Raw genomic sequence first — 9,912 nt, 5'->3', positions numbered from 1 at the left:
TCATGTTAAGGACCAAATTTCGCAATTCTTGTAATTGTTGAGCCAAGTCTTGATTAGGTTGCACTTGTGATTGTTGGGTGTTCACAAATCCACCTCCTAAATTGTGGGGAATTCAAAATGTAGTGGGAGGTGGTGGAGGCACTCCACTTTGGCCAATGTATTGATATGCAGTTGTTGGAATTGACACGGATGTCTTTACCACAGTGGTTGGCACTTGTAAATAAGAAGAGTGCATTGGTTGTGTCGGAATTTCCATTGGTTGAGTAGGCACTTTTCCAATGCCTAAGCATCCCACGGTTGAAGTTGTCAAGGTAGATTGTGGAATACTAGCATGTGTGGTAACTTTAGGCATGGCACTAATGATTTGTTGAATATGTTCTGCACTCAATTGAAATGTAGGTTGTGTTGAAGTGCTAGATGTAGGCATAGCACTAGTTATCATCATGGTTTCTTTCCCTTTGCTAGAAGTTGGAGCTGCATTTGAAGTGGGCAACACGGGTGCACCACCTTTTGTAATTTGTCTAAACAAAGTGTTCTCATCAAAGCTTGGAGGAACATTAACACCATCCTTGACCAAATTTAGGAATATCTCAGTTTTGTTTGCCCTAATGGATTTTTCCATCATTTCCACATTGTAGGGGTCTGCAAGGAATGTCCTGACATCATTAGGTACATCGTTAGGGTCAATAGGATCTTCATCTTGGTGTATTTCTTCATCGTCATCCCCCAAAGTTGTGTTATGGAAGGGATCTTCTGGTACTCGTGTGGATGTTGAGTTAGGCCTACCAAGGTTTGAACTGGAGGGAATTGTGTTTCCTAATGAAGTCGTGAGTGGAGGAAAAGGATTCTCCATCTTTGGTTGCCTCAATGATTCCCACAAACGTGACATGGGATTAAACATGAACCTTCCTGATCATGTGTGCACCATACAAGAGTAGCCAAACCAAAGGGTGGAAGATTATGGAAGAAAAAAGAAAATGAGGATGAGAGCTATTAACCTTTTGTGATTAAAGGGTCAACTACCCAAATGTGGACAAAAGACCTTGGTTTAGCAAACAAAGTGTGATTAGAGTATAGTAGTATCTTTCTCCTACCAAAGATAGCCAAGTGATCTTGTAGGCAAGATAGGACACCAAATTGATTACTCACTATTTGGAGATGGACTTGTGATCCCAAATAAGTAAGTGTAATTAGGATAAATGTTTGCTTATAGATGAAAGGTCTAATGTTGAAATGTCAAAAAGTGTTTTAAGGTTTAAGCTCTCTAGAAGAAAATTTGAAAGTGGAAGACTAGAAGTTTGGAAAGATGGAGGCAGATATGGTTGTGGTCACTAATGTGGCTATCTCAATCTTCGTTTACTAGAAATAAAAACCTTGGGTTCACTCTTGGGAAAACAGACCAGTTTCAAAGTTTTGCATTGTATTCAATTCTATCATAACTGTCTTGTGTAGCTTCTTCTTTTTTAATGTCTTTGATAGCATATTGGAATTGTTTGTCACCATATGCTAGGTTCTTCCTTTCCTTGTAGACAAGTGGTTTGGACAACTTCACTTTCTTATGTTTGACTTGGTTGACTTTATCGGTCATGGCAGGAATAAAACAAGACTCAAATTTCAAGTACCCAAGAACTTTGCAATAAGATGTGACTAGACTCAACCAATTTCAAAATACAAATGACCAAAAGTAACTGTGAGCCAAGAAGACCTCACTTAACCTATCTCACTCAATGAAAGGTTACCTCACAATTTCACTCGTTTTAGAATTCGTTTGATATTTTTTTTGGCTTTTGGTTTTTGAATGTTTGAACAAGCACGCTGAACACACCAACAACCCTAATAAGGCTATATCTAGGATGAACAAGGCTTATCTAGAGGGATTCCTCGATATACACAAGGTACATGAGGCCCAAATTTATAGATGAAAGGAAATATTGCCACACAGCCAGGGGGAGATGGTAACCCAAATCTCCTCCTTCACTTCCCAAAGGTATAAAGTTCTTTGGGGCTTAGCCAAGAGTGACAATATTCCACTTCCAAGAGAGGTGTCTTTCGATTCACCTCCCGATTTTTATACTCCGATAGAACACGGGAGTTGAGGTCATCCCAAGGGGTGATGAAATCCCCAAATAGGCCTCCTAAAAAAATAAAAATAAAACCACTTATTTCTTGTGCACCCAAGATCGGCCGAAGGCGCGAGGGGAGAGAATATGTAAGTGGTCTTGGGGTTTAAAAGACACTTGTTCTTTCCCAATGAAGCTTTAAATTTTCTATCTACTTGAAGACACTCGTGATTAAAACATGCAAGGTTCTTTCCAACTTGAAATAGCGCCAACGTAAATGAAAACATGGGTTGTCAACAAGAAAGTAAAGCGAGCGCGTGAAAGTAAAATGCTAAAAAGAAAAATGCAAGAAATAAAGTCAATTTACCTTAGGGCATTCAAGAGTGTATGACTTCATTTTAAGCACCAAACCCAAATGTGATCTAGCCTAAGCATACATGTCCATTTTAAGCACCAATTCTAAATATTGTCTAGCCTAGGCATACATGTCGATTATCCTTTAAAGCATTCAAGATGATGTGAATTCTTTTTAAGCACCAAATCCAAAGGTGTCTTCTCCCCTACACATTCATGTCCCTTTTAAGCACCAAAGTCCAAATGTTTGCTACCCTACGCATTTATGTCAATTTTAAGCACCAAAGTCCAAATGTTTTCTACCCTACGTATTCATGTCAATTTTAAGCACCAAAGTTCAAATGTTGGCTAATCTAAACATTCATGCATTCAAATGAAAGTGTTTAATCCATTCAAGTTCATTGGCTTTTAAGGTTTAAGTGATAAAAATCACTACAAATCTCCTTTAGTGATGAAAATCACTATTGGTTTTATTTTTTTAGGTTCTTAAGGTTACTTCTCTGCATGAAAACTGTTAGTTAAACCTACAAGTCAATCAGTTAGCTAAAATTATTGTTGAAAATTGGACAATTCTGTCAAAACGTGAAGATGCTAGAATACAGGCGCAAACGCCAAAACACAAAGACGATGAAACTCGGAGATACTAAAACTCGCAGATGACAGGAAGTAATTTCAGACGTAGACGACAATGTGAAAATTAGAGACACCGAAACTCGGAGACGACAAAATAAATACAGCCCACAACGTAGACAACAAACTAACTTCGTAGACGACAGAACTAAAGACAAAGTCGACAAAACTAGGATGCAGACGATAAAGTAAAATTCAGAGACGACATACTAGAAACACAGACGACAGACTAAAATCAGAGATAACAGAATAGAAACAGAGACGACAAAATAGAAATGGAGATGACAAAATAGAAATGGAGACGACAAAATAGAAATGAAGATGACAAAACAGAGATGGAGACAATAGAATGGTTTAGGCAAAAAAGTGAGAAAGTTTGAACCACTGCGGAGACGCTAAAAGTCAGAGACGCTAGTCCGCGCAGACGCTAGTATGCGCAGACGACAATTGGAGACGACACTTCGGCCTTTAGAGACGACAATGTGATGTTTTGTGACTGAACCAAGATTGTTTGCAAATTTTTGAAATGAAATCAGGGACGTGGGTCCCACTAGAAAATGTGACCTATAAGAAGCATGGGTTAACAAACCAACACTAGTTTAAAACTTTGAAATTGCATCAAAGACTTATCAAAATGAAAAGAACAAAATACCAACTAATGCTTGTTTGGATTTTGCAACCCTACGCAACTAGAAAATCCAACCTTTCAGCCACCTCTATAGCTCAACAAAGGACACCCATGAGAGGCCTTGTTGGTGTGTTAAGATGGGGGGGTGTTTGATGTGCTCTCCCAAACACAACAATAAGTGAATCTCTTGAGTGAGTGAGTGTAAATGTGTATGCATGTAAAGTATGAATCTAAACTAAATGAGATGAAGAACACCTCAAGAAATGGCTATGGAGAGAGCCATTCTTGAAGGCATTCAAAGATGGAGATGATATATAATGAAAGAACTAACTAAATATGCAAACTATGATAAAATTGCAAGCTAAAATCAAGCTACAAATGCATTTAGAAACTAGATTAACAATGCATAATGTAAATCAAATCCATTACCAAATTGTTAGTATGAACCTACACAATCACTACGAAATGCAAGCTCAACCTACCATGAAAGCTCAAACTATGAATGCAAATTAAAATCTCAAACCAACATGATAACAATGCAAAATAATGGGAGATGCAAATGCTTGAGACAAGGCCTCTATTTATAGGCTTGAGGGAGGGCTTGGTGAGGTGGCATCCATGTGGCATCCACATAGGTGCCACAAGAGAGACACATGGGCTAGAGGACAAGCCATGCAAAAGTCAAAAAGAGTCTTTAATGATTGAAAGGCTCAAGGTGTGCTCACACACATGTGAGCAACCTTGGGGAAAAAGTGGGAGACAAATGTGTAAGAGGTGTAAGAGGGCATGGCTTCTCACACATGTGTGAGACACCTTGACTCTCATGCAAGAGGACAAGTGTCCAAGAGGCATGCAAGACATGAGGGATGAGGAAAGTGTGAACATCTCTCACACATGTGTGAGGATTCCTCACACATGTGTGAGGATTCCTCACACGTGTGAGAACACACTTAGGATTAAGAGGAGATTTAGCTAGGATCATTATGTAAAGCAAGCATGATTAAGGAAGTGGGTAGGTTTAGCAAGGTGGGTTAGGTAGGCTAGTGAGGTTTAGGATTAAATTAAATGAGATTTAATTTAATCATGGGTTTAGATGAATTAATAGGATGTGGGGAATTTAAATAAGTAAAATTTATTTTAAAAAGAGGAATGTGGAGGATCATGTGTTAAATTAATTTAACACATTAAGGCTAGAAGCATTTAAATTAAATTTAAATACTTAGAATAATGAACTTATTTAATTAAAATAATTTAATTAAATAAGTACAAGAATGTGAACAATATAATTAATTAATTAATAATTAATTACGGTGTCACGGGCAATATTAAAATTAATTAATATAGTGTTTAGGGACGATTTTAAGCGTCTACATAAAGTAGAAGAAACAATATGTCATATACAAAGATATAAGGTTCCTACTTTCAAATATTTTTCTACTACAAGGGAACCTTTTGAAACCTTCTAATTTTTATATTTAAAAGTAACTACACAACCATCATCACCAAGTTGCCCTACTGAAATTAAATTCCTACTCAACCTTGGAACATGTCTTATCTCATGTAGTAGCCAATGATTCTCATTCTGCAACTTAATCTTAACTTTTTCCTTTCTAACAATTTGACAGGGTTCATTATCTCCCAAACAAACAAGCCCAAAATCCCCTTGGACATAATCAATAAAATAACCTCTATGAGGTGTAGCATTAAATGAAGAACCAAAATCTAAAACTCATGAATCATCAACACTTTCTAAAAAAAAAGCAAAGCATCCTCTTCAAAATTGTTACTTACCACATTTGCCTCCTTGTCTCCATCTGGTTTATCTCCTTCATTTTTCTTTCGAGTCCAACAATCTTTCTTCTTAAGCTATGGTTTCCCATAGTACCAGTAGTCATTTGATCCTCTCGATTGAGACCTCTTCCCTCTTGACTTTCCTCTTGATTTTCCATGATTTCTAGAGTTACTTCCTCTCTCAGTCATTCTACCTCAACTTTGTTCATTCAAAGCACTTCTAGATGTAGATCTACTTGAGATTTTCCTATGAGTTTCCTCACTCAAAATAACACCGATCACATCATCATATTTTAGAGTATTATATCTAGAAATAGAATTACTCATAGCCATTACCATGTCATTCTAGCTTTCAAGCAAAGAACTCAAAATCAAGAGGTCCCTAATTTCTTCATCAAAATTAATATCCACAGAAGTTAACTAACTGGTAATAATATTAAATTCATTTAAAAGATCCACCTTCTTCCATCTTCATATTAAATAAATGCTTCATGATAAATACCTTGTTTGAACCTGAGCACTTTTCATACAATTTTGCTAGGGTTTCCATAAACTCTTCTATCATCTTCGCTTTTGTAGTATTAAATGCCACCAATTGTGCCAGGCATAATCAAATGTTTCCAAGTGCCTTTCTATCTAAAAGATCACAGTTATCATTTTTCAAAGATTCTTGATTCTTGATTTTTCCTTCCAACGTCTTCCATAAATCCTTCTGATAAAGATAGTATTCCATTTGCATCTTCCATAACTGAAAGCTCTGCTCATTAAACTTTTCAACCCTTAGCTTACCCTCGTTTGCCACTACTTTCACTCAGTCTTGAGACTCCGACTCAACTGTAAGACTTTCCTGCAGATGATAACTAAAAAAAAAATCTTTTCTCTGATACCACTTGTTAGGATTTAACCATAGATAGGAATAACAATTACATGCAAATATATACAAAATAAAAAAATAATAGATCACATAGAAGATAACACAAGACATCAAGATTTAACGAGGTTCACCCAAACCTTGAGCTACATTCACCAAATAGAAAGTCCAATATTATTATTACCCCAATGATTACAACCTGATTATAATCTGTAATCCCTTACAGCTCAACACTACTGCAAGAAGCAATTTTTGCATCACACCTTATAAAACAATCCCTAACCCCAAGCCCTTTGAAACAAATATTTTTGTTGCTTTAGGGTTAAAATTGGCTACAACATGTCGACCATAAATTGGTGAATAAATAATAGCCAATTGGCGAATATTAGCACAAATTTTTTTTAAAGAATTTATTAAATATGTATAGTACTTCCTTGATTAGTCACCACAAACTAACAATCAGTACAATTAATTTTTGTATTTGATCTATTATCTATTATATTTATTACAAATCATATAGCCTAGTAAGCTTACATTGTAATACAACTTATAACAAGATTAAGACCTCTAACAAGGTCTAGTTCTTTCACAAGGACTAATGTACTTAATTCATGCAATGACTCATAACATGGTCAAAATGCATAATAGAGAACTTTTAAATTAGTACATTGTGTGGGTAGCATCCCTACTAGGTTTTCCCTTGGTCACAATTTCCTTAAAAATAAATAAGGGTGTTATGTGTTTCTTATCAAGTTGTGTGCTTTACTTTTTAGTTTAAATATTTTTGAATGCATATATAATTCATTTTAATAATATGTAGATGGAATGAAATTGCTACAATACTAATTCACTACCCTCCCCACCCAGACCCTCTTAGTATTGCCTATTTCTAACAATTGCTTGGCCTTCTAGCCTCTTGTGGACCAATTTACATATTTTTTCTTGGTAATTTATCTAAAATGAGATTTAATCTTGGGTGTCCTAATTAATATGAATTAGTCTGTAAGCCTTGAACCTAGCTAATGTAGATCTTTTTTTAATCAATTGAGTTCCTCAAGGATTTAGTCCATTATCTGCTTTATTCCAAAAACTAAAGTGATCCTATCAAACTAAATCCAATCACTACTAGAATTGATCAACTGATAATACTAAGCTTTTAATACACAAGTTTTAGTATGTTTCATCTAAAAATAACTTATCAAAATTTAGTTTGAATATGAAAATTGGGAATTAGAAAATAATAAAAATGATATTGTATTAGTATAAGTTAAGGTTGGTGCACTTGGATCCTCCAATTGTATAAATTAGGAATAACTAGTTAGAAAAATTGAGCTTATAGTAAATTCATCTTAAAAAGTACAACTTGTTAAATTAGTTACATGGGTCAATACCATTTAGATTACTAGACAATTAAATTCTTAAAACTTAGTTAGAATTGATAATAAATGAAATTTAAAATTTAAAATGAAATAAAAAATTTATTTGTGATGATTCAATAAATGTTATGAATGTTGTCGATATTTTTACACTGATTTGATTAAATTAAATAAAAATATTATTAGGTAAAATACTACATATATATGAATAGGAACTACATAGTTTCGATCTTTTTCACCAATTGTATGCAGTATTTGATGACCTTTTCCTTACAAAACTGTAAAATTGGGATTGAAAAAAATAATTTATATCAATGGTCACTAGGCGACATTGAAATTAAGGGGAAAAACCAAGTCATAGCATAGAATTTTATTTGTAGAGACTATTTGTTAGGATTTTTTTGTGTTTTGATGATATATAACCTTTAGTTTAGAAGGAACTTTAGGAATTTTGAGGGAGCCTTTCATAAAATTAGAAATGGTCGATCCACCTTGCAGATATAAATGACAATGAGAGGGAAATATTTGCAAAAAAGGAAACATGGTTTGGAATACTCATAATGGATCATTAAGTACAAATTTGTAGTGAAATGACATATGCAAGTTCAAGTCATAATATTGCACAGTTTCCTATCAAATAGTGGGTCATACAAATGAGAAAACAACACTCTTATATGACTACCTTGTCATATAAACCCTATAATAAATTTAGTGTTATCACGTGCTAATGATATAAAAGGAACAAGGATGTTTACTATCGAACGACTTCAACCAAAACTATTGAGGAGAACTAATATACTCAATAAGGAGAAAAATACCTTTTAAGATAGACAGTATATAATTCATAAAAAAAATTAATAGTGTAAACGCTGGTAGGAGAGAAATTTGCAAAATATAGTACACCCAATTAACCAAAACCATTACACAATAAAATTGCAAATATAATTAGTGGAAAAACTGATAAAAAACACTCTTGCTAAATGTTGATAGTCGAAGAAATAAAAACCTCACCAACAAAAATCATTACAAGATCTAAAAAAATAAAAGCCTTGGTTTTGTCTCGTAGCTTTCAAAAATAGTTTTTAAATAGAAAATCATTTCTATCAATTGATAGAGTGAACCCAATAAAAATAAGATTTTTTAATGTAAAAACAAAAGTTAAAGTTCCTGTTAGAAAATTAAACTTTTGATGGAAGTATCGTTTAAAAATATTCTAGATGTTAATCCATTGTTTCAAATTATTGACATTCTATTTTATGAGATGTGTTGTGAGTTTCATCATTAAGGTTGACTAGATAATATAATTGAAAAGTTATGTAAAGGGAATAATTTGCTCATGTGTAGTACAATATGGATATGCAAATGACATACTATCTTTATGGATCATGCTATTATGTTATTTTTATGGTTAGATACAATTTGTTGATGTATGTATAGAATCATATGTGTGATATACCAAGGACTAATTAGATATTATAGATATCAATGTTAGGATTTAACCATAGAAAGAAATAACAATTATATGCAAATATAAACAAAATCAGAAAATAATAGATCACACAGAAGAGAGCACAAGACACCAAGATTTAACATGGTTCACCCAAACCTTGGGATAAGCCTACCAAATAGCAAGTCCAATATTATTATCATCCAGTGATTAAAATCAAATTCTAATCTATAAACCCTTACAACTCAATACCACCGCAAGAATCAATTTTGCATCACACCTTATGAAACAATCCCTAACCCTAAGCACTTTTATACAAGTTTTTTTTCTGCTTTAGGGTTAAAATTAGTTACAACATGTCAGCCATAAGTTGGTGAATAAATAATAGCTATTAGCCAATTGGAGAATAGCAGCCCATTTTTTTTTTTAAAGAATTTGTGAAGTATGTATAGTACTTCCCTAATCAATCACAACAAACTAACAATCTCCCACTTGGGGATTGATCAGACTCCACACTAGACAACAATCTCCTACTTGGAGACTAATCATGTAGCAATACCATTACCACATGGGGCTCCCACTGGATCAAACCATCTTGGACTCTATTTTTCTTTTATTCTATTTAATCTAGAAGACCAACTAAAGCTGAAGATGAATTCAACTTCTCCCTTCTCACTACCTTTGTAAACATATCCACTGGATTTTTATCTACATGTATCTTGTCTAGCTTTAAATGTCCATCATCCAAAATTGAC

The sequence above is a fragment of the Cupressus sempervirens genome, chromosome 7 (genome assembly GCF_028749045.1).
Source record: "Cupressus sempervirens isolate cs-2001-9-10 chromosome 7, ASM2874904v1, whole genome shotgun sequence".
Lineage (NCBI taxonomy): Eukaryota > Viridiplantae > Streptophyta > Pinopsida > Cupressales > Cupressaceae > Cupressus > Cupressus sempervirens.
Note: the sequence above shows the minus strand (reverse complement) of the source record.